General features: G+C 44.1%; 1 protein-coding gene across 1 annotated transcript in view; it reads left to right on the forward strand.

The window, feature by feature from the left end:
* Positions 1-3,030: 3,030 nt before the first annotated feature.
* Positions 3,031-25,279, forward strand: part of Specc1 (sperm antigen with calponin homology and coiled-coil domains 1) — a 268,415-nt gene continuing 246,166 nt past the window's right edge. Inside the window, exon 1 of the mRNA XM_050163731.1 lies at positions 3,031-3,119. The gene's annotated coding sequence lies outside the window, so the exon portion shown is untranslated. The remainder of the gene's footprint in view (positions 3,120-25,279) is intronic.

Genomic DNA, 25,279 nt, shown 5'->3' on the forward strand with positions numbered 1-25,279 from the left:
AGATTGGTGTTGCCAGGAACAGACATGTCTCACTGTCACGAAAAGTCTTTTGCTATTAAAACATCTAAAGTGCAGTATTCTGTAGAAGGTCCTTTAAGTGTATGAAGACCACCTGTCTATTTAAAATATATTTGTTTGTCCTTGAAAACATACCTAACGTGGCCACAAATTTGATTGTTAGATGACTACTAACCCATATTTCTTAATTATCCAAAATAGTTTGTAATAATAACTTTCAAGGTCTAGAAATTTACATTACATTGTTAAATAAGCTGTATAGGTACGATACCTTAAACAAGAGTAGGAACATATATACAGTATAATAAAAAAAAAACCTTCAATTTGTATCAATAGAGAAAGATCCATACCAATGTAAAATACTTGAGACTAGTGGTTGTTCCAAAGTGGATTCAACAATCCACCCTTTTATCCCATCATTTCTATTCTATATCCCCCTTTTCCCTTCAGAAAGAGAACTCTGAATCTAATCTTTTGTTTAGCTTTATCTCTGACCATGACCAGCCACAATTTGTAGCCAATAACTCATAGCCAATGACAAACATCCATAACCCACCAAAAGACCAAAAACCATTCACCCCACCTCTTGGGAATGTAAGTGTTGTGTTCTCTAGACTGTTTCCTGTTTGGGGAGCATTGGCATCTTTAGAAGACCCTGGGAAAACTGGGATAATGGTCAAGTCCTAATGGGAGAGCAAGCCGTAACACTTGTTCCGTCTCTGTGCAATGGGACAGTGCGAGGATTATCTGAAGTCCTGGATAGTGTAATTTGTGAGGCTGAATCATCTCAACCAGCAGCCTTGGAACTGTTCTGGATGCAGAACTCCGAGGAACTGTAGCAGAGGCACTCTGAGGGCTGGATCACCCAGGCCACCCATTTTCATTGGTGTCTGGTCCCCTTGCTCTGAAAACACACAAGCTTTCACAGGTAACATACATATATATCTGCGTTAACACACAAGCTTTCACAGGTAACATACATATCTGCGTTAACACAAGCTTCCACAGGTAACATACATATCTATGTGTACTGTGTGCTGTACACAAGCCAGCCGAAGATGATTTTTTTTTTGTTTTATGTTTGAGCAGGTAAAATAGACACAACTTGTCTTATAGTTTTTAGGTTTGTTTCTTCTTGTCTATAGTCAGGATTTTTAGGGGGTCTCCCTGATCAAATCTGATCTCTATAAACCTTGAATGAATTCAAAACCTTTCGTTTTTCTGTGGAAACAAAAACATAACCTTTCTCCAATGCAACATAGTTTTGACTTTCATTTTGAAGTTAAGACATTTTAAAAGTATCTAGGTTGGTTTAATTCAGCAGTCTCTTCCACAGATCAATGTCTCTCAGCAGTTATTGTTTTCTGTTTATTATCATTCAAAAAATTCAAAATCAGCAAGACACATATAGGATCCAGACTCTCCGTATATTTTCCATCTTTACATGGCTTATCATCTTATATTATTTTCTCTTTAAAGACTTTATCTTATTATTTATAAACTATTTTTATGACTGTTTATACCCATTTTTATTTTTTAAAAACCTACACATTTTAAAACATATCATACCTCTTTTTAGTGGTTTTCTGTGCCTGGATCTGGCTTTACTAAGCATCTGCAGCATTCCCTGATTGCCTGAGATGAATCTTCGACTGCTCTATCAGCTGCAGTGTGGCTTAGTGCAAGGTGCTGGTGGTTGTCTCCAGCCAACAGGCAATAGCCTTTTAGTTACTGGTCCATTTTAGGTGTGGTCTCAGACTGCAGATTGCTATCCTTACTGTGAGTTTATCCCCAAATACATAAACCTTTGTTATACTCCATTCCTGGCTCTCATCATAAAAACAAAGCAAAACACCAACAAAGGCCAACCCAACACAGACAGCATTTCCTAGTCCCAGGACCTCTTGTCTGTCCGCTCCCCTCCGCATCCGAAAAGACTTGGCTGAGCTTTGTTCTCACTACCTCAAGTATGACTCACAAGCCTGCCATCTGCCCATGCATATTTACCAGTCTTAGGTGACTTTTATGTTAATAAATACAAAAGACGTCTTCAGCTCCTGGACACACGGTCCACCTCGGGAGAAGCAGGCTGAAGGAAGTGACAATCCTCTATGTGGTCTTGACCTTGTTCAATTCCAGGGTCTCAGAGACGTCCTGGAGATGTTGAGGGAGGAGGGCTAAAATGAGGGGGAGCTTTAGACTGGAACATAAGTGGTCCCCGCAGTGTATCTGCAGGAGAGAGAGGGAGGAAGGGAGGGAGAGGGTGGTGGGGAGTAGTCAATGCCAAATGAGTCATGGAGTCCTTTGAAGGGAACAAGGGAAGCCTAGTCAAGTTCTCAAACTTCAGTCTACTTCAAAATTATGTCAAAGGTTTGTAAATTAAAAAAGCAAATTACTGGATTCCAGTCTCAGATTTTTTTTTAAAAGAAATACAATAAATAAATAAAACCAAATAGCGCTGTGAATGTTGCTCAGGGGTAGACTGCCTATCTAGCATGTATAAGGCCCTAGTTTCCATTCCCAGCTCCGCAAAAACTGACCCGAACCAAAACCTAACAGACTTTGGGATTAAGACTTTGTTTTTTAATCAAGCTCCCATAAGATGCTGATGGTGTTGGTTCAAATCCCTGCTTTAAGAACAATGGTCTCAAGTGTGGAGAGGGCCTCTCTCTCTCCCTCCCTCCCGCCCTCCCTCCCGCCTCCCGCCCTCCCTCCTTCTTCCTCCTCTCTCTCTCTCTCTCTCTCTCTCTCTCTCTCTCTCTCTCTCTCTCTCTCTCTCTCTCTCCTTTCTCTCCGTCCGCCCTCCCCCCCACCCCGGTGAGATGCTCCATCATCGAGGGTCCATCAGTGGAGGTTGAGCCAGTGAGAACGCATTGGATGCTGCAGGAAAGACCGCCCCCCCCCACCGAGGACCGCCGAGGCTCCTGGACTACATCTCCCAGGAAGCCTCGCGCCGGCACGCGCGCACCCCCTGGAGGGGTCCATCAGGAATGCGCCGGCGGGCTCCTTGGGACCTTCCCAGTAGCATCCGTGAGCGCGGAAAGCCGCGGCAGCTCTGGGCTGCGGTGGCTCGGGAGTCCGGTGCGAGTGAACCACAGCGGGTGAGTTGGGGTATGGGCCGCCCGCTCCTCTATTCCTGAGCTGTCTTGTCTCAGGTCTAGCGAGCAAGACACGGGTGCAGGAGTCCTAGCTCGAAGATGCGGGGTGCCCCTCTGGGAAGACGCGCTGCGGTCCTGGGTACCCGGGTGGCGGGCAGCGCCGGGATCGCGCTGCAGGTGGGGACCGCAGGTGGCCGGCCCTCCCTTCCGTTTTGGCGCAGTATCCTGGCACGGGGGCCAGGTGGCTCGGGCAGCTGTGGCCCCGGGGAGTCCCCCGCCTCCGGGACAAGTGCGTGCGTGCCGGCGGGACACTGGTGCCCCCGAGTGCGCTTCCACAGAGCCGCTGCGATCTGCTCAGGTGATTGTCTAGAGCTCGGGCTGCCGGTCTCTAGGACGCCTGGGAGCGCAGGGAACTGTGTGGATGCTGGTGCGTGTCCCCGCAGTATGCAGCCTGACGCGAGCGCAACAGTGCCGGTCTCTTTTTCTAAATACCCACGGAACAAAATTAGTTTTATATGCTTATTTATTTTTTTTTAAACAAGTTTGACTCTGGATATATTAGTTTGATTTTTGTGGGAGCTTCGTAAGCCAACACGCAAGTTTATATAATAAGCAGTATACGCTTTGAAAAAAAAAAAAAAATCCCGTGAAGGTGCTCTTCCTTGCCCTCTATCGGATGAATTATGTCGGACTGGTTGACATGGTATCCATTAGTAACTGCGGTGGCTGGAGGCAAGAGATAAAGTGTTTTTGAGTGAAGTCACGACCGAACCCTTCTCATCAATTTTTGGTTTCATAAGATTTGGTTATCCGGTTTCAAACACTGTTTATTCAGCGTTTAAGACGGAGATGGAGGGTGGGAGCAGAGGTTTGTCAATTCTAATTCCCTAGTCTGAGGGAAATAGTTTTCATGATTAACTCAAAGTCATCAAGTTTGTTGATTATTTTGATGCGGGGTCTCGCTAATTATCTTTGGATGGCCTAGGTCTTACACTGCACTTATTTTGTTTTTGTTTTTGAGAAAGTGTCTCCCTAGGAAGTTCTGACTGGTCTGGAATTGCAATGTGGCCCAGACTGGACTTAAAAGTGCCTCCTCCTTCCACTTCCTGAGCGCTGGGAGGAGTGAGCCACCACACTTGACCAAAGAGAGCATTTTTAGAGCTGGCACAGTGGCCTCTCTCAAGCCTGCTTCGGTTTTAGTGCTAGTTTTAAAGCTGGTGTGTGGATGCGCCAGGTGGATAACGTTCTCGTTTCTTAAGAAGCACCACAGGACATTTTTTTTTGTCTTGTTTGGTTTTAGAGAAGTGTGTCCCCCTGACTTTTCTGTAAGGGTACTCTATTGTATTAAAGTGCTTTTCTATTCATACCTGATTCATACCCCATGCTTTTGTACAGCATGTCTTGAAATGACCATGTAAGATTTCCTTCTTAAAAAAATCTCTAATGCATTATTATTTTGCTGGATATTCTCACCAGAACCCTGTAATTCCGACTCTTTGGAGCCATGTATAGTAGCTCATGCCTGTAATCCCAGCACTTCAGACTGAGGCAAGAAGAATGAGTTTGAGGCCAGCTTGTGCTCCATGGCAAGACCCTGTCTCAAAAAAATGATAGTAACAACCAAACAAAAACCTGAAGACAGACAGAAAAACCCAACAACCATCCCCCCCAACAGCAATAAAACACCACCTTGAATGCATGTTTGGCTTGTTTGCTAGATCGGAAAGCTGGCATTTTCCTTAGGGGTAGGTAGGTGGCATTTCTATGAACGTTCCTCCTACCGTGTGATTATGTGTGTGCTGTTCACACCGATCCGGCTGGGGACTTCCTGTCATTTCCTTTGGAACAGAAGAAGGATCTGTTCCTTGAAGTCTGGCACGAACTGCCAGCAGACCGCCTGGGCTGCCACTAAGCTGATACCACCCATAACCGTTGATTGTTCACAGTTGGCCTGTTGCTTCAGTCATTTTACTACCCTTCATTGTCTCAGGAAACCTTTAGCATTACTGATAATCAATACATGTTAGCATCTGGCACCTATTCACTTTGAGAAGGTAAACTCATGTATATATGATGTTATTATTCTTATTAATGCTAATGCTTTGAGGCTTCTCTTGTTCTCCCTCTTGCTAGTATGTGTTAATTGTCTAAAACAATGGCTCTCGTACATTTTCACACATGTATATCGTGTACTTTGATCATGCCCACCTTTTCTTCTTTTTATTGGTCAGGCTTAATGTATAATGCTTCCTTTCTGGATCACTTCAAAGAATTGGGTTTTGGATTTACTGATTAATGCTATTGATTTTTTATCTTCCTACATTGCTAATTTCTGTCATTAAACTTTATGCTTCTTTGTACTTATTTGAATTTATTGTGTTCAAGCTCTGGTCCTTTTGGGCTGAAAATATGATTCCTTTATTTAATCTCTTGGCTCTTGTGCTGAGCAGGTCTAAGATGTCCAGTTTCACCCTGTGGCCTGAGCTGTGTTTTCTTCACCCGAACCCTTGGATTCAGCATTGCTGCAGCTCTGGTCCTGTAAGTCAGTGTTCATCACACTCACCAAGGCTTGCGTTATCTACCTGTCTGTCACTCTACATTCTGCATTCCGTTTCCTGTCACAGACCGTCTTCTAAGGACAATTTTCCTTTTCCTTTAAGTACACTTTTTAAAATCTCGTTCTGTGTTGATGATCTCTGAGAATACCTTTATTTTGTGTGTGCATTCTTGGACTTGGGTTTCCCCATGTTTCTTTATTTAAATTAATTCCGAGTGTGTGTGTATGTGTGCCTGTGCGGCTTGTGTACGTGTTGCCATTTTTGAAAGATTTTGTAGCTGGGAGATTTGGGGATCTCCAGGCTACCATATCAGTGAAGGGAGAGGAGGCAAAAAGATACATTTTGTGGTGTAGTGAACTGGGAGTTTGTGACCTTTAACCTATTTTTAGGCACCTGCTTTGCCAGTGTTCACATTGTCGCCCACCCATCTTGAAAATGAAACTGGAAGCACGTACCTCTCCCCAGACCCCAGGATTGTCACTCTTTCTGTCTCTGTGACCAGGCTTCGGTATTTCACATGATAGCTGGTTTTCAGGGACAGGGGTATTTTATTTTAACATGATTTCCTAAGGACTCCATGTTGTATCACGTGCCTGTCGCGGTTTCCTTCCTTTTGCAGGCTAGTGTTCCGTTCTCTGTGTATGCCCACGGCGCTCATCTTCTGGTCATCTATCTGCTCTTGTCGGTGGATACATGCTGCGTTCACAATTTCAGGGACTGTCAGTGACCATGGGAGCACGGTCTCTCTTCAAGAATCTGTTTTCTATTCTTTTGAGAAATGAATACATGTAGAAGTTGGAATAACTAGCTTATGCACTAATTGGTTTTTTGAAGTTTTTTTGGGAATTCACCAAACTGTTTTCCATAAATTTTCCTTTTACCTTCCTGTGACTCTCATGTCCTTCCTCTCTTGACACAGCCATCTTGACAGATACATATTTTTACTTTTCAATAGGCAGCTTTTGCCTTATATTTTATTCATTTCTTTTGTGTGTGTACATATTTGTGTCCGTAGGGGTGTGTGTGTGTGTGTGTGTGTGTGTGTGTGTGTGTGAATGTGGATGCTCATGTGGAAGCCGAGGACAGCTAGTGGGAGTTAGTTACCTGCCTCTGTCACGTGTGTCCCAGGGAGGTGACTCGGGTCAGCAAACTTAGCTGCAGGTGCCTTTACTCACTGAGCCGTCTCCCTGGGCTCTGCTCTAAGCCACCAGTGTTTATTTAGACTGTTGATACTTTGGGCTTACTGCTACTGTCTTATTTTTTTCTGTTCTTTATTCTTGTTTATTGCTAGTCTCCACTCCTCTCCCCCCACTTTTTGTTCGATTGAGGTTTTGTCTGTTTTTATTTTATTTTGAGGCAGAACCTCACTATGTTGTGAACCTCGCGGAAATCCATAAATACTAGGATTAAAGTACATGTACCACCACACCTGGATGGATTGAGTTCTATTCCATTTTTATCTGACTCAAGACTTGAAAGTTAAATATATTTTTCTATTCTATATACGGGTATGTACCCATATATTTTGTGACAGCTGCTCTTTGGGATGCAAACATAAAGGCATGCAAACTATAAATGTATAGTTCAATGAATTTTAACAACCAGAACCAGCCCTCGAATAAGAAACGACTTTCTCTATGCCCTTGAGTCTTCCTCATTTCATGAGCATTTTGGGGTAAAGGAGGTACAGCTTCCCACTGCATCTCAGCAGCCCGAGGAATTCTAGAGTTAGAGACCTGAACTCAGGTTCACATCAGCATTTGTGGTTTTGTTACTAAAAAATAATTTCAGGACTAGCCTTGGATATTTTATTAAAGATGCTTTATATGGGCTTAGGCATGAGAAACAGGAAAGTGAGACACACCCAGGTCTGGCTGTGGCTTCAGGGAGGAGAGAGCCTGCTAACTGTTTTTACAAGTCATAGCTAGGATTTTGATGAGTTTGCAGTTTCTGTCCTATCACTGTGTGGTTCCTGGGGGGCACCTGACAGGATTACAGTTGATAAGGTTAAAGTCTAGTCCACTGGGATGGCAAGATGTCTTTACATAAACAAGGTGAAATCTTGTTTGTGAGCCTTTGACGGTGGCTGGGGAAGGGTGATGCCCTACCCAGTGCCCTATGCATTCAGGCCTCAGCCTTTGGCAGCCTTTACTGTAGGTGTCGGTCTTTGTGTTGGGATTCTTGCTTCTCAGCTGCCGAGGGTTTTTTTTTATTCTGGCTCCAAGGTGACAAGCTGCTTCCTCATGACCTCAGGCAGCTCATCACGAAGGACAGCCACTGTTTTGATTTCTAATACATCGTCGAGTTTTGCCTGTTCTTCCATTTTGTGTTAATGGAAACAGATCGTCTGTGTTCTTCTGTGCCCGACTGCTTCCCACCAGCGTTACCCTTTGTGAGAATTGTCCATGTTTGTTAGAGAAACTGAGGTTTGTTTGTTCTTATTGCTGTTATATTGCTGCATTGACTTTTCATAAAGAGACTCAAACATATATTCACCCTAGATAGGGCCCCAGTGATGGACCACAGTATGACTCCGCTAGAAGTTCCCCTTGGGGAACCAGTGAGTTTATCTTGCTTCCTTATAGTGAGGGGTTACTTACAGGCGTGTAGGTGATGCCGAAGCAGTTGGACCACGCTAACCTCATGGATGCAGCCTAACAGATCCCCGATTTCAGCTCAGCTTCCACTTGACAATCATTGCAGCAGGAGGAGGGCAGGAAGGAGGGATAGCTGGACTTCTCAGAGAGGGCCCATGACCTTCCCTTCCTCCATCCAAACAGAATCTGAAGATTTCCATTACAGTTACCATAGACCTGGCTGTCCCTGTACTATTTTGCTCAGGTGTTGCCATGGCTACCAGGACATGTTATTCTCTGTACATAGAAGAAAAAGGCCTACTACACGTGTGTAACACGTCTGTAAAATAAATAGCCATTTTTACCATGATTGATATGGGTTGATTGTAGTTTTGGACGATTACAAACAGTGGTGCTATGAACATCCCAGTACTTGCTCTGTTGGATGCGTACATGGATTTCTGTTGAGCATTAATGAATCTAGGAGTCTAACTGCTCAGTGTGAGTATGCCTGGGCAGTGCCCCCACCCATTCCCATCCCTTATCACACTAACCAAGCCCTCCAGCGCTGGGACTCCAGTACTGCTGGCTGGCCTAATACTGAGTTCAACAGTGGTTGTGGCTAAAACACAGGTGAACATGCTTGTGTCTTTGCCCAGTGTCAGGATTTATTGAATAACAATAAATTTCATGGTACGGCAATGTCACTAGCAGGGTAATGCCAGATACTCACACTTTTCTGATAGCCCTGGCTGAGCCAACCAGGTTCTTTATTTCCATTCTTTAAAAAAAAATACTTTTTGTTACATTTTATTTATTTCCGTGACTGTGTGACTGTGTGTGAAGGTCACAGGATGTCTTGTGAGAGTCAGCTCTATCCTGCCACTGTTTATGTCCTTGAGATCACGCTCAGATGGTCAGGCTTAGTGACAAGCACTTTTACCCAGTAGGCCCTATTATTGCCGGCCTTCATCTTTTTTTTTTTTTTTAAATTACTTTTGTTTTGGTAAAAGATCTTCACCAACCCCACATAGGACAGAGGGATGATCTCAAGGAAATGTTCAACACTGTTAGCCATCAGAGAAATGCAAATCAAAACAACTCTGAGATTCCATCTTACACCTGTAAGAATGGCCAAGATCAAAAACACTGATGACAACTTATGCTGGAGAGGTTGTGGGGAAAAGGGAACACTACAGCATTGCTGGTGGGAATGCAAGCTTATAGCCCCTTTGGATACCCACAAGGCGATTTCTCAGAAAATTAGGAAACAACCTTCCTTAAGACCCATCAATACCACTTTTGAAGATATACCCAAAGGATACTCAATCATACCACAAGGACATGTGCTCAACTATGTTCATAGCAGCAGTATTTGTAATAGCAAGAACCAGGAAAAAACCTAAATGCCCCTCGGCCAAGGACTGGATGAGGAGCGGTACATTTACACAACGGAGTACTACACAGCAGAAAAAAAAATAGTGACATCTTGAAATTTGCAGGCAAATGGATGGAGCTAGAAAACGTAATATTGAGTGAGGTAACCCAGACCCAGAAAGACAAATATCATATGTACCTACTCATAAGTGGCTTTTAGACATAAAACAAAGAAAAACCAGCCTACAATTAACAATTCCAAAGAACCTAAACAACAAAGAGGACCCTAAGAGAGATATACATGGATCTAATCTACATGGGAAGTAGAAAAAGACAAGATCTCCTGAGTAAATTAGGAGCGTGGGGACTATGGGAGAGGGTATAAGGGGAGGGGAGAAGAAGGGAGGGGAGTGAGGGAAAATATAGTTCAATAAAAACAATAAAAAGGTTAAAAAAGAACCTCCCAGAATTACTTTTGTTTTATTTTATGTATATTGTTGCTTTATCTGCATGTATGTCTGTGCATCTCATGCAAACTTGGTGCCCATGGAGGTCAGCAGCAGGTGTTGGCTCCCCTGGGACTGGAGGTACAGATGGTTGCAAGTCTCCATGTGGGGGCTGGGAATGAACCTTAATCCCCTGGAAGAGCAACCAGTATTCTTAACTACTGAGCCATCTCTCCAGTCCCCTAGCTGAAGCTCCTGGACAGTGGGAAGTCCTTTGTTGGACCCTTGATACACCCACTGAGTGGTCAGATGATGGGTCCGAAAGGAGCCGTTGCTCTTACAGTGTTGGGTGTGGTGGTGAGGCTGACATAGGATTGCTTGCGCCCGGGAATTCAAGGCCAGTAGGTGCCACATCGATTTTTCTGCCCCCCCAAATTCAAAACAACATCAACAAAATCCAAAACAAAGTCCCAGAACACATGTAGACATACAATCAAACAAAACAAAAACAGAACAGAAAAACCAACAGTGTGTGCGGGAATGTAGCTCAGTGGTAGAGTACTTTGGGAAACCCTGGGTTCCTTCCCTAATGTGATAAATCAACCTTAAGCAAACCCAAAGCAAAATGTGGTGACTCTTAGTGTTTGAGATCTCATCTTTGAGGTTTTTAAAAACCCCATTAATGGGGCTGGAGAGATGGCTCAGAGGTTAAGAGCACTGACTGCTCTTCCGGAGGACCTGAGTTCAATTCCCAGCAACCACATAGTGGCTCACAACCATCTGTAATGAGATCTGGTGCCCTCTTCTGGCCTGCAGGCATACATGGAGGCTGAACACTGTATACATAATAAATAAATTAATCTTTAAAAAAAACCCAAAAAACCCATTAATGAAAATCCATTAATTTATTAATTATAGAAGCAGCTTAGATTTTAAACCAGGCTGAGACCTCTTTGAAACGCTGTAAAAGGGTCCTGGGTTTTAGAGGGTTATATTGCTAACATAGTGTTTCCACATCATTGCTTTCGCCTCTCAGGGCTCCTTTATTCTCCACACATTTGTGTGTGACTTGACTGGTTCTATGACCTTAGTGTACACACACACACACACACACACACACACACACACACACGCCCCACCTGATGCCGTCAGCTTTTCCTCTACATTCTGCTCATTTCCTTGTATGTTTAAAACAGCTTTTCTTCTAACTTTGGATTTCTCAGCAACCGCTAACTGTACTTGCTGAGATAAATTTTCTTGGCGTCCCCTAAAATCATATAGGCATGTAAAGCAGGGCTCTCGTGGTCATCCGGTTTTTTGACGACAAAGAGAATATTCTTAGATTTCGGGACGGTGACTCTGGTAACCTTTGTGAACTGGCCAGTCTCGGCATTGCGGTCTTTGCCTTCCTTTCACGCCGACTCCATTTTTCTTCTCGGATTTTGGCTGCTTCCCGCTGGACTCATGTGGAATCTTGTTCCTTGTGCCTTGGTACTGAATCGTCACTGTCGGATTCCGTTTCGAACCAGAGTGGAGAACACAGAGCCAAGATGTCTGGGGAAGAATTCAAGCGACAGCGCCTTATGTTTGAATGTGAGGATTCTTGTTTCCTGCCTGATCCATTTGCTGTAGCTTCATCTCAGAATTGCTGACTTATCGTATGCTGTTGAGTGGGATTGCACTTGGGATGTCTGGTGCACTGTGGGTGGCTCAGGCTATGGGGAACGATTCTAACACCCCGAGCAAGCTCAGCTCCTGTTTCCGGGGGACTGGGTGATTGGATTCTATCCTTGTCTCTGTCTACACGTTCGGAGCCTGGCTGGTACTATTTCCCACTGCCTGAGTCTCCTCCTAAGCTCATGGTGTGGTTTGGTGGTTTGCTTGATGGTCTGGTTCTGAGTACTCTTGACATTGCTGGAATTCCTTAGGCATTTAAGTTGGCCACTGGCACAGGTTCCTGTTTTCTAGGCTTGTTATTGATTGAGTGTTTTAAAAAAATAATACTTCTGTTCTTCCAGGTAATGTGAAGCCACTTGAAAGGCGGAAGAATATGATATGCTTGGTTCTTTTGTCTTGAATTTATTTCTCCTGTGAGACAAGGCCACCTGCAGATTTGGTGATTCACCATAGCTCACAAGACTCAGAGTGGCTGAACTTGGGTTCAGTACAAGGTCACAAAGGAACCTTAAACGGGGAGCTATGTCTGGAGTCCAGGGGCTAGTTCCCAAGAGTCTTCTCCCCACATAAGAGGTGCTTTAGCTCCCCCGCAGGGGGGCTGTGAAGTTGTGTCTGCCAAGGAGAGTCACTCCACACTCATTTTTAAGGGAGGGCTTTTCTGGGGCCTGGTCATGGCGACACAACAGATTCTAGCCCAGAAGAATGCTGCATGTCCAGCACAAACCAGTGGCTATGAAAACTTGCCATTGTTGTGGGGAGTGCCCCTTTAATCACCGAGAGGCAGAATCAGATGGATCTCTGTGAGTCTGAGGCCAGCCTGGTCTACATAGTGAATTACAGGCCAGCCTGAGCTAAATAGATAGACCTGTCTCAAAAAAAAAAAAAAAAAAAAAGCCCCTGAAACAAAACTCTTATGCTCTTACCAGATAGGATGGTGAGAACTGTACGTTTCCATAAGCCATGCAAGGGTCAACTGTGCCTTTATTTCTTTATTTTTTAAATTGCATACAGCGTAATAAATTTCCACCCTGCACCCCATCCTATCTTCCTTATCTCTCTTTGACTTCCATGCCGTTTTAGTTCTCTTGCCCTTGCCGTCCCCCCTCCCCCCAGGCCCCTTTATACTTTCCTGGACTTCACCCAACCTCCACTTGTTCCCGATAAGTATATAAAAACAAGGAGCTAGAGTCCATCTATGAAAGATGACACACAGTGCTTGCCTTTCTGTGCCTGAATCACCTCAATTAATATATTCTCTAGTTCCACCCATTTCCCTGCATGTTTTATAAGTGCCTTTTCCCTTTACAGAGAGTAGAATCTCATTGCATATGTGTACCACAGTTTCAGTATCTGTTCATCAGCTGGGGACCCTGAGGCTGGGTCCACTTCCTAGTTTGTGTGAATAGAATGGCTGGGACACGCAAGTGTCTTTGTGGTGGGATAGAGAGTTCTTAGGGTATATACCCAGGAGCTATAGCTGGGCTGTATGGTAGGTTTTAGTTTTAGAAGAGCTTTTATTTGATGAGTGTGTTTCGTCTGCACATATATCTGTGCGCACCATGTGCACGCCTGGAGCCCATAGAGACCAGATGAGAGTGTTGAGTTCCCTAGAATTAGAATTACTGTGGTTGTGAGCCACCATGTAGACTTTGCGTATTGAACCCTGGTCCTTTGAGGGAGCAACCAGTGTTCTTAACTGCTGAGCCTTTTCTCTAGCCCCTGGTTTTTAGGGTTTTTTGTTTGATTGTTTGTGGGGGGAGCCTCTGCTCAAGTTTTCACAGTGACCACACCAGCTAGCATTCCTACCAACAGTGAAGAAGGAAGGTTTCCCATTTTCCTACACCCTTGGCATCATCTGTTGTTTCTTTTCTTTGATGATACCAACTTTGTCTTTTAAGGATCCTTTAAAGGACAGTGGGCTCGGGCCCTACTGTGTTAACTTTTCTGCAAAAATTCACTCCTATTTTCTTCAAAGAAACATGGAGACCACATGTTTGGAAATGAATTCTGGTGGACGATCAAGTGTTTTTCACCCGCTCCAAGAAAAACATTAGTAACTCTTTAGGTATAAACACTAATACTTGCAAATCTTAGCGCCTGCGTTGGGGAGAAACTCTGCTAGAACACTTACCTCTCATGTTTGAGGAACTGTGTTTGATCCCCAGCATCAAGGAGAAGCAAAGCAAGACATTAAGTGATTAAAGAATGATTTCTTGACTTGGGAAGAGATTCTATAGTGTGGCATGTGTTGTACGGAGCACACAAGAACCAACATTTAAAACAATCTCTCCCTTTTTTACCTATGGTCTCTTCAAGAACCTCACCCAACACAGATTCCGCAGCCTTGGTCATATCTGTGCCATAGTTTGATTACCCCTAGCCTTCATCATGGTCTCTACTTGCCCACACTTTGATACCTGTCTCTGGTCATGTGACATCTCCCCTTTTTGCTTCTGGTTGTATTAGATCCATCGTATCTGATTGCCATCCACACTGGGAATCCTTGAGGACTGAGCAGCCATACCTCTTGAAAGCTGGATTGATCAGTTGAGGGCTTCCCTGTGGCCTTGATGTATGGAAGAAACATTCTCCAGTAATAGCCTGGGATTGCGGCTTTGGTACCTTTCCCTCGAGGCCCTGATGTACAGGGGAAGAACACTGTTCCTTCTCTAAAACCAGGCACATGCTTGGCAAAGTCAGTACTGGCCTGGGGCCAGGGCCTTGGGGGAGCTGTGGCTTCAGACCTGGAGCCCTCAACTTTTTGGTTACCTGTCCCAAGGCTGCTTTGTTCTCAGTCTGTAATGTTCTTGAGACACATTGTGTTCCCCTTGCGCAACATTGTTTGATTAGCTTTCACTCTTGGCTCCATTGTTTGATCATTTCTGCTGACTCTGTCCCATTTCTCCTCTGGAAAGAGTGTACAAGATGTTGTATCTTCTTAAGCTTGCTTGGCATAGACATAGCTTGTGCAAGACCTCCAAATTCCAAACTTATCTGTCTCCTTATCTTTTATCCCTTGGTCCTCTCTCTCAGGATCCTGTCAGTGAAGAACAGTCTGCTGGTCCAGGTCACATACACGCCCTGTGTCTCTTTGGCTTACAGTTGGTGCTTGATGTTAATTGACAGAACAGCTAAAAGGAAGCAGGAAGCAGTACCCTCCCCATTCTGTCCCTTGTTTACACCTGACTTTTACTTTGTGCTGAGGGTGTAGATTTAAAGCCCTAAGCTGACATTGTCTGTGATGGTTGTCTGGGTTCTGTCTGCAGCAGATGTTATAATTAGATGTTTGAGTGTGAAAGGCTTCTTGAGGCCATTTAACTTAAGTATGGGCTTAGATTGTCTAATCATAATTTTAAAAATCAGTGTATATTAATTGTACAGAGTAATGGTTTTCTCCTCCTTCCCTCCCTCCATTTCTTTTTTGAGACAGGAGCTTGACATGTAGGCCTGGCTGGCCTGGAACTTGCTTTCGAAACTAGGCTGACTTTGAACTCATAGAGATCCAGCTTGCCTCTGCCTCTGGGATTAAAGTGCTCATACTAAAGTTTACAGCGATCCTCTTACCTCTGCTGAGTGCTTGGGTTATAGGTGGATGACATTACAACAGGCTAAAGTCAGGTTTTTTTTTCTGAGCAGGGTTTTTTTCTTGTGTAGTCCTGATTGTCCTAGAACTAGCTCTGTAGACCAGGCTGGGTTCGAACTCACAGAGATCACCTGCCTCTACTTCCCAAGTGCTTGGATTAAAGGTGTGCACCACTACCATCCAGCTAAAGTAATTTTTTCCAAAGAATTTTTAAATTACATTTATTTATTTGTGTGTGTGTGTGTGTGTGTATCTGTGTCATGGCGTGTGTGTAGAGATAAGAGGACTACTATCGGAGTTTGTTCTCTTATTGGACCATGTGGGTTCCAGAAATTGAGCTCAGGTTTCAGGCTTGCTGGCAAATTCCTCCACCTGCTAAGCTATCTTGTTGACTCACGTAGCAGTTCTCATTGAGACATTTTCATGTATATAAAATACATAATTTGTTTTGATCATATTCTATTACTCTTTCTTATCCCCCCTTCACCCTGGTCCCCTTCTCCAACAGCCTCCTTTCTACTTAGGTGTCCCCTACCCTGCCGACCCAATTTGAGAGCAAGCATGAAACACTTGTCATCCTAAATTGGGCCTGCTTTACCTAACATGATGATGTCTAGTCTTCTTTCCCTTCCCCCTTCCTCTTTCCTTCTTTCCCTCCCTCTCTCCCTGTCTCCCTCCCTCCTTCCCTTCCCCCTTCTTCTTTCCTTCCTTTTTTCTTTTGTTTGTTTGTTTTTTGAGTCAGGGTTTCCCTGTGTAGCCCTGACTGTCCTGAAAGTGCTTTGTAGACCAGGCTGGCCTCAAACTCAGAGATCTGCCTGCTTCTGTCTCCCAAGTGCTGGGATTAAAGGTGTTCTCCACCATTGCTGAGCTGATGGTCTTGAATTTCATACATTTTCTCTCAAACAATATGATTTCACTCCCCTCCCCCATACCACTTTTTAAAAAGTAACCAATTAGTACTCTGTTGTATGTATATACCACATTTGATGGATGACCCCCCCCCCCAGGCTGCATTTATGATTTGGCCATTGGGAATAGTGTCCCTGTTCACATCTGGGTACACAGATGTCTATACCAAATGTAGATTCAGGAGCGGTATGGATGGGTCCTATTGTAGTTCCTGAACCTCCTTGCTAATTTACCAAGTGCTCTACCTTACACTTCAGTAACGGTCTGTGTGGGCTCACTTCCCCTCACATCTTTGCTGACATTGGTTACTTTTGTTTCTCTGATGATAGTCGTTCTTATTGGGATGAGATGCAATTTCAATATAGGTTTTATTTGCATTTTTCTCAGGGCTAAAGTTAATAAACATGGCCAGACAAGATGGCTCAGCAGGTAAAGCGGCTTGCTGTAGAAGCCTGATGACTGAGTTTGATTCCCCAGAACTCACAAAGAGGGGGGAAATCAACTCTACAGTTGTCCTCTGACATGTGGATTGTGCACACGTATGCCCCCATCATACACACACTTTCTCACAATAATAATGAATAAAATACAAGTTCTAAGCATTTTGGAAGATGATGAACATTTTCCCTGTATTTATTGGTGTTGTGTACTTACTCTCTTGAATTCAAAAGTGTCTGCTTAATTAGTTTACCCACTTACTGATTGGATTATTCATACTTCTGGGCGTTCTCTATACCTAATATATAGGCCACATTTCTATTATATATGTTCTAGAAGTGTAGAAAAGACATCCTTCTGACCTATAGTACTGGGATACCAGCTATCCATGTATAGAAGTGTAAAACTAGGTCTCTTTCTATCACTCTGTACAAAAGTCAACTCAGAATGGACCAAAAGCTCTAAAGTAAAACTTGAAACTTTTATTTTTTAAAATTTTAGACAGGGTCTCATTATGTAGTCCTGGCTGGTCTGAAACTTGCTGTTTAGGCCAGGCTGGTCTCCACTCACAGGGATCCACCTGCCTTTGCCTCTCAAATGCTGGGATTAAAGGCATGCGACATTATCCAGGCCTTCAAGACTTTCTAAACAGATCTCTAACAGCCCAAGAACTGACAAATACAATAGCATCAAATTAAAATGTTTAGCCAGGCTTGGTGACATATGCTTTTAATGGGAGGCAGAGGCAGACAGATCTCTTCAAGTTCAAGGCCAACTTGGTCTACATAGCAAGTCCCAGGATAGCCAGGGCTACATACATACATACATACCCTTTCTCAAACATACACCTGTGTGCACGCAAACGCGCGCGCGCACACACACACACACACACACACACACACTCACACCTGCCACCACCAAAAAATAAAGTGTTCCTGTACAGCAGAAGAATTAACAGAGTGAAGAGTCAGCCTACAGAATAGGAGGAAGTCTTTGTCATCTGACCTCTGATGGGATTAATATCAGCTTGACTTCCTGTCTCACTGTTCCGGGTGTTTAATTATAGACTGTCCCACCAGGATTTGAGACTGCAGACATGGTGAACTAAATGAATCCTATTCTTGGTCTCAGCACTCCCCCCATTTTGTTTTGCTAGTTCCTTATTTATTGATTCATATGCTCATTCATTTCATTTTATCCATCTACCCATCCTTGTTCCCACTCCAGCCAACATTCTAATGTGTTTCATGTTTCATGTATACATTTTTCTTGCTTATATACTTAAAATAAGTTTTTTTGGGCGGGGGGGGGGGGTTGAGACAGGTTTTCTCTGTGCAACAGTCCTGGCTGTCCTTGAACTTGCTCTGTAGACCAGGCTGGCCTCAAACTTACAGAGCTCTGTCTGCCTCTGCCTCTTGAGTGCTGGGATTAAAGGTGTGTGCCACCACCACCCGGTTTAAAATAAGTAATATTTATGTGCACATGTTTTTATTTATTTTCATGCACACACACATACACACACAAGAACTCACTATGTAGCTCATAGCTCAAGTTGATCTGAAATTGAAGTATGTCTCCCAGGCATGCCTTGAATTTAATCTTTCTGCCTCGGCATTCAAGGCCCAGGATTACAGGTATAATGTTGAAGACTCTATCCCAGTTCTTCTAGCATTCCCCACCATGTCCGGTGTCACTCCCCACTCACCCTGTGGCTTTGGGATTGCCTGGTCTCTGTATCCATCACTGTGGATGGACATTCAGATCAATTCCTATTCCCAGGTACCACAGAGGATGCTGAGTGAAACTTACACTGTCCCCTTAGGGATCTGTGTGGGAACTGCTTTGGGAAAGAGCTGTGTTGCCTTGTCGTGGTATCTGCAGTGTACTCTTGTGTGTCCATAGGTTCTGCATTCAGAGGCTCAACCAACTGTAGATGAAAGACAAAACCCAAACAAACAAACAAACAACACCCCCGAACATTATCACCAACAGCAACAAACCCTTAAGACATCCTATCTGTGTAGTTGTTCTTCCTTGGCATTATTCCCTAAACAGAATAATGTTTCCACAGCATTGCGTTGTGCCAGGGATGATCAACAGTCTGACATAATTTTACATGAGGACTTGAGCATCTGTGAATCTTGGCATGTGTGTGGTGGGACAGGTGAGGAAGGAGGGGTCCCCTGTGGTGACTAAGGGATGACTGTGTTAATGTAGCCAGTTCTGACACCTGTTCTCCAGATGGCCTGCACCATGCTGCCTGCCCCCCGCCCAGTTCTGACACCTGTTCTCCAGATGGCCTGCACCATGCTGCCTGCCCCCCAGTTCTGACACCTTGTTCTCCAGATGGCCCTCACCATGTTATCTACCCCCCCCCCAAGCACACTTGGATTTTTCCTCCTCTTTTTTTGTTGCTAAGGTCAGGGTTATATACGTACATACATACAAACATACATACATACACATACATATACACACATGCACACACACATGTACACACATACACTGCTTTTGATGTTGAAGTATTTGCATATATAGGAGTTATCTTGGTGGTAGAAACCAAGTCTTGAAATTCATTTATGTTTCATGTGTACCATTTATTTACTGTCTGAAGGCAGTTTTCTACATTCTTAGAGCGTCTGTGTTTTGACTGTGATGTGCCATGTAAGATCCTCAGGCTTGGGGTTTCCCATGTGTGGCATCATGTCAGCCGTCGAAAAAAAAAGTTTGATCCTGGGTGTTGGTAGCACACATCTTTAATCCCAACACTTGAATGTAGAAGCAGGTGAATCTGTGAGTTTGAGGCCAGCCGGGTCTACAGTGTGAGTTAGAGAACAGCCAGAGCTACACAGAAAAACCCTGTGTCAAAAAAACACACACACACACACACACACACACACACAGAAAAACCCTGTGTCAAAACAACACACACACAAAACCCCAAAACCTACCACCACCACCACCACCACCAAAAAACTCAAAAAACAAACAAACAACAACCATAAAACAACATAAAAAGAAATAAACTGTCTGGATTTTTAAGGTTTGTATTAGGGGTTTAAACCCTATGATATTCTGCTAATAAATACATAATAAATTCTCCACTATGTGGTAGGCGCTGAGATGAACATGAAAGATAAGACACAAATACTCTTAAGCTTAATGTCTGGGTCAGGAAACAGATGAGAGAACAGTTAGTTACAAAGAGGATGGCAAACCAGGACGGGGGACCACAGGGCTAGAAAGGTAGGCACTGGGAGCTGGGCGTGCCAGATAACACTTCCTGGAAGCCCCTCTGAGTGTGGAGAGGAGCTTGTGGGGACAAAGCCAGGCCTTTTTTGTACTCCCCCCGCAGAAAGACCCAGCTGGATGGTGAGCTCAGGGTGTCTCAGGGGTTTGTGGTCTGGAGAAGGATTGGGATAAGATGCAACAGGGACAGTAAATTGTCAGGAAGCGGGAGTGTGACAGACAGCCCTGACACGGGCTCCTGAACCTTACACAGCTGAGCCTGGGGATGACGGCTCCTTTGCTACTAAAGTGTGTCAGAGCATAAGACAACTCAAGCCTCGCAACTCATTCACGATAAAACGTAACCGTGGGAGGAAGAGCAGAAGCCCACAAAAGTAAGGCGCAGGCAGACTTTCCATACGCTGTGTGCACCCGGATCCTGAATAACAGACAGCAAAAGACTGTCAAAGGGTAAGAAGCCCGAACAACATCAATTGTAGGAATGCCAGAATATCTTAATGTTAGGATGCTTATTAGTTTACTACAGTATCTAATAAAGGGGGAAGTTTCATAATTATCTCCGGAGGTGCTGGAAGGTGCTGGGTAGAACTTGTTCATCTCATTCCTGGCATCAGTTTGGAGTGTTCCCTGCCTTCTTACCTTTGGTTTCTCATTATTTCCGTAACTTTGCATTCTTTGTCCTTGTGCGTCTGTTCTCATTGCCTCCGTGTGGGCAAAGTTCTTCTCCTCCCCCAGGTCTGGCAGTGCTGTGTTCTGGTGTTTCCAGAGTTTCAGTTAGCTCAGTGCCCAGCATCTTCTCTCCACAGCAGCTCAGCCCCGCGGCAGGTCCTGGGGATACAGAGAAGATAGACAATGCGCCAGTTCTGCACCCGCCGAGTCTCCCTCCTACCCGTTTCTCTCTCCCCCACTCTCCCTTTCCTCCTCACTTTCTCTGGTCCTCTCACTCCCTTTTTCTTTCTTTCTCCCCTCCTCTTCCCTCCTGATTACCTTACCTCTCTCCCTGTCTTTACCACAAACATCATTCTGTAGCCTCCTTTGTCAGCTGCCTTTGGCCAAGCAGTGGGAGGCACCTGTGAGAGTTTGGAACATGCTGGAAGGGAGAGACCAGAACACTTCTTTCCTAATTTTTGCTTTGGACAGTGGTGCTGGGGTGATCCCAGCTGCAGCTGTTGGACCCTGGCATCATCTCCCCACACCCTTTTTCTTTGAGACAGGGTCTCACTAAGTCCAGAACCTGCTTCTGCCTCCTTAGGGTTGGTATTAAAGGTATGGGCTGACACACCCAATCCTCTTGCCTCTTAACTTTGCCCTCTGGATATACAGATGGTAGAGGGATCCTGCTGTGACAAGTCTCTGGGCTGGCTCACCATGCTGCTGGTCTTCTCAGCCCTTCCCCAACCTTGAGATTAGTCACTGTGTTAAGTTCCCTCTACTAAACTGCTTCTCCTAGATGGTGCTCAAGAGGACAGCACTGGATGTTGCCTGCTGTCATCAAAGCCCCTCCATCTGTACTCACACTCTCATGGGAAAAACAGACATTGGAATGACTATGCTTTGTGTCCATTCAGGGCTTCTTCTTTTTTATGTGCATACATATATGGGTGTATATATAAATACACACACATACACACACATACACACACATACACACACACACACACACAGAGTCTAGAGTTCAACCCCAAGTGTCATTCCTTGGATGCTGTCTACCTTATTACCTGCCCTCCACCCCAACTGTCCTAGACAAGGTCTCTCCCTGGCCCAAGGCTTTTTGATGAGACTAGGCAGACTGACTAGTAAGTGCTGGGAATCCTCCTGTCTCCATCTCCCCAACCCTAGAAATTACAAACATGTGCCACTGTGCCTGACATTAGAAAGAATCTGTTTTAGACTTAATTTCTTTTGTGTGGATAGATGTTTCGCCTGTGTGTGTGTATATGCATACCACGAGCATGTCTGGTGCCTGCAGAGGTCAGAAGAAGGCGTCGGATCCCCCTGAGACTGGAGTTATGATTGCGAGCCACCATTGCTGGGCCCTCGGCAAAAGCAATATGTTCTCTCAACCCCTGAGCCATCTCTCCAGCCCCATGTGTTTGGCTTTTTGTGGAGGTTTGAGAATCAAACTCAGGTCTTCATGCTTGCACCATGAGCATTTTACTGTCCGAATTAGCTCCTCAGCTCTGTCTGTCTGTCTATTTGTCTGTCTGTCTGTCTGTCTGTCTCTCTCTCTCTCTCTCTCTCTCTCTCTCTCTCTCTCTCAGTAGACTTTACTTTGGGCATGGGAACTGGCCAGGGTGAGTCAGTCCAAATGTGGACACAGACATGTACAGAGACATGATGAGGTGGTGAGGGAGAAGATGCTATTCCCAGGAAAAACAGGCATTAAAATGACTGCAGTTGTAGCCACTCACTGGTCCCCCTTCTCTTCTTTTTCTTTTCTCTTTGTGTGTGTATGTGTGTATACATGTGACTTACATGCATGCAAACAATGAAAAGGGGCCTGGAAATTCCCTCATGGCTCGCAGAAGGAGCCAGCAGCAGCCTTCATGTCAGACTTCTGGCTTCCAGCGCTGAGAGAAAGACATTTTCATAACCCTAGCCCCCCAGGATTAGGTACTTTGCTATGGCAGCCCACCGAATGGATGCATCCACGCCCCCCCACCGCTCAGCTCCTCATCGTCCCGTCCCTGTAGATTTCTTTACTCTGGACAGTTCCTATAAATGGAATCAGGCCTGTGTTCTCATCTGACGGGTTTCTTCGCTTGGTTGGATAATTTCAGGGTTTCCTCGTGCTGTAGCATATAGCAGCATGGCATTGCTCCGTATGGAAAGGCAATAGTCTAGCATCTACCCCTGAGCTGCAGCCCCAGCCCTTGCGTGTTATTCGTCCATCATCGGTTGGCAGGCATTAATATTACCACGGTCAGCGCTCATGTTCTCAGGTATACACGGATTCTCACGTTTCTGAGTTTCTACCTGGAAGTGGAGGGCCTGGGTCAGATGGGAACTCTTTAATTATTTGAAGACTGGCCGGGCACATTTTCAGTGCGGCTGTATCGTTTCACAGTCCCATCAGAAGTGAATGATGGCTCTGCTTTTTGCCTGTCCCTGCCTACATGGGTATGATCCGACATTTCTCGCTGTCCTGGAGGATGTGCAGTGCTGCAGTGCCTTGTGGTTTGCTGTTCCTTCCCTTCCTCCCTTATTTGCTATAGAATTGCTGCACCTACCTAGCCTCTCAGAAACTGGCCAGACCCCACCACAGGCTAAATGTTATAATCATTTTGTTTTCTTTCTTTCTTTCTTTCTTTCTTTCTTTCTTTCTTTCTTTCTTTCTTTCTTTCTTCCTTCCTTCCTTCCTTCCTTCCTTCCTTCCTTCCTTCCTTTCTTTCTTTCCTCCTTCCTTCCTTTCTTTTAAAAAATGTATTTATTTTTATTTTACATGCATGGGTGTTTTGCCTACATGTAAATGCACTAGATCACAGTACCCTAGGCTGCCAGAAGAGGGCATCAGATGCCCTGGAACTGGAGTTACAGATGGCTGTGAGCCTCCACTGGGTGCTGGGATCAGAACTCTGGTTCTCAGTAAGAGCAACAGCGCTCTCAACCACTAAGCTATCTCTCCAGCCTCTTTATTTCTTTTTTTAAAGATGGATTCTTATATACCCCAGGCTAGCCTCAAGCTCATGAAGCCAATGCTGGCCTTGAACTCCTGTACTTCTCTGCCTGTTGAATACTGAGGTTGCAGGCACATGGGCCATGCTCAGCCTGAGCTGTAAACTTTTCAAGTCCTTTGAGAGACTCCGCTTTGAGGTGTGTGCTCTTGGATAAGATGTCCTTTATCAAGTTGAGAAATGGCCCCTTTATCGCTCTTTTTCTCAAAATGTTTATCATGAATGGGTGTTGGATTTTTGTCAAGTGTACTGTCTTATTAGTGTGTATGCTGGGTGGGGGATAAGGGGTTCAACCAGGACTTTGTTCACACCAAATGCGTTCCTTACCCTGAACTGCACCCTTGTGGTCTGTCAAGTGATTTTTTTCTGGCATTAGTTGGGGTGATCATATGTATTACCATGTTTAACATGTTTATATGGTCAATTATACTTAATGATTTTTTTAAAGATTTATTTATATATTATATCTTATTATAGATGGCTGTGAGCCACCATGTGGTTGCTGGGAATTGAACTCAGGACCTCTGGAAGAGCAGCCAGTGCTCTTAACCGCTGAGCCATCTCTCCAGCCCTACTTAATGATTTTTAAATACTGACCCAACTCGACATTTCTACAATAAACCCTGTTACATCGTGGAATGTAATTGTTTTATGTACTGCTTGCATTGGCTGATATTCTGTTATGGGATTTGCGGAGTTTCGTGTCGTGTGTGTGAGGTCAATGGATGTGTTCATTTTTGTACGGTTCTTATCCAGTTCTAGCAGCATGGGACGCTAGCTGCATAAAATGAATCGCATACTCCCTTCTCTTCTGTTGTCTCAAGGAGTCTCAGCAGACAGCGAATTCTCCCTTAAATGTGGTAGAATTTCTCAGTGAAACTCTTGGCTCAGAGGTTTCTTGAAAGGGGTTTAAACTGTTTCAAGAGTTTAGTGTTCTAATAAAACTCTTGTTTTCTGAACATTTTTTTTCACAGAATACAAAGCACCTTGATGTAGTTACAAAATCATTTGCTGTTGTTTTATTTATTAGGGAAAGGCATAATTACTTTATGTGTCATTTGTAAGAATTAAGGTTAGTGTTCCTATTTTTGAGCATTTAAATTATACTCTCAATGCCTAGTATAGTTATAGGACTATCTAAGTAATCAAGTTGAGACATGCCAAGTGGCTTGCTGTATTATCTTCTGGTATAGAGGACTTAGGATGTGTTTTTATTGTAACGGTAGCCCTTATCTTTTTTCTCTTTTAGAAGTTTTTCAATTTTATTGATCCTCAAAGAATGAACACTTTATCTCATTCATTTTCTGTTCTTCAATTTCATTTATTTATTTTAGTATTTTCTTCTATTTGCTTTGGGTTTATTTAGCTCTTTTTTTTTCTAGGTTCTTCAGGTGAGGCCTGGGTTACTGTTTGAGAAGCCATCTTTTCTAATGCAAGCATGTCTGTATTGCATTTCTCTGTGTGGCTTTGACTGTCCCACACACTGATATGTGGTATCTGGAAGTTTTCTTTGAAGTCTATTTTGTTATCAGCTAAGCTACCCTGCTTTCTTCATAAATAACGTAGGAAATAACTAACCATTCTTTATTTCCATCCAGCCTCTGACTGATGTTTAAACTGAGTTTCTTATATTTTTTCTTTTTTAATGGTTAATTCCATTTATTTATTTATTAAAG

Source organism: Alexandromys fortis, unplaced genomic scaffold (assembly GCF_014885135.2).
Source record: "Alexandromys fortis isolate MF-2015 unplaced genomic scaffold, M_Fortis_MF-2015_v1.1 scaffold_149, whole genome shotgun sequence".
NCBI classification, from domain to species: Eukaryota; Metazoa; Chordata; class Mammalia; order Rodentia; family Cricetidae; genus Alexandromys; species Alexandromys fortis.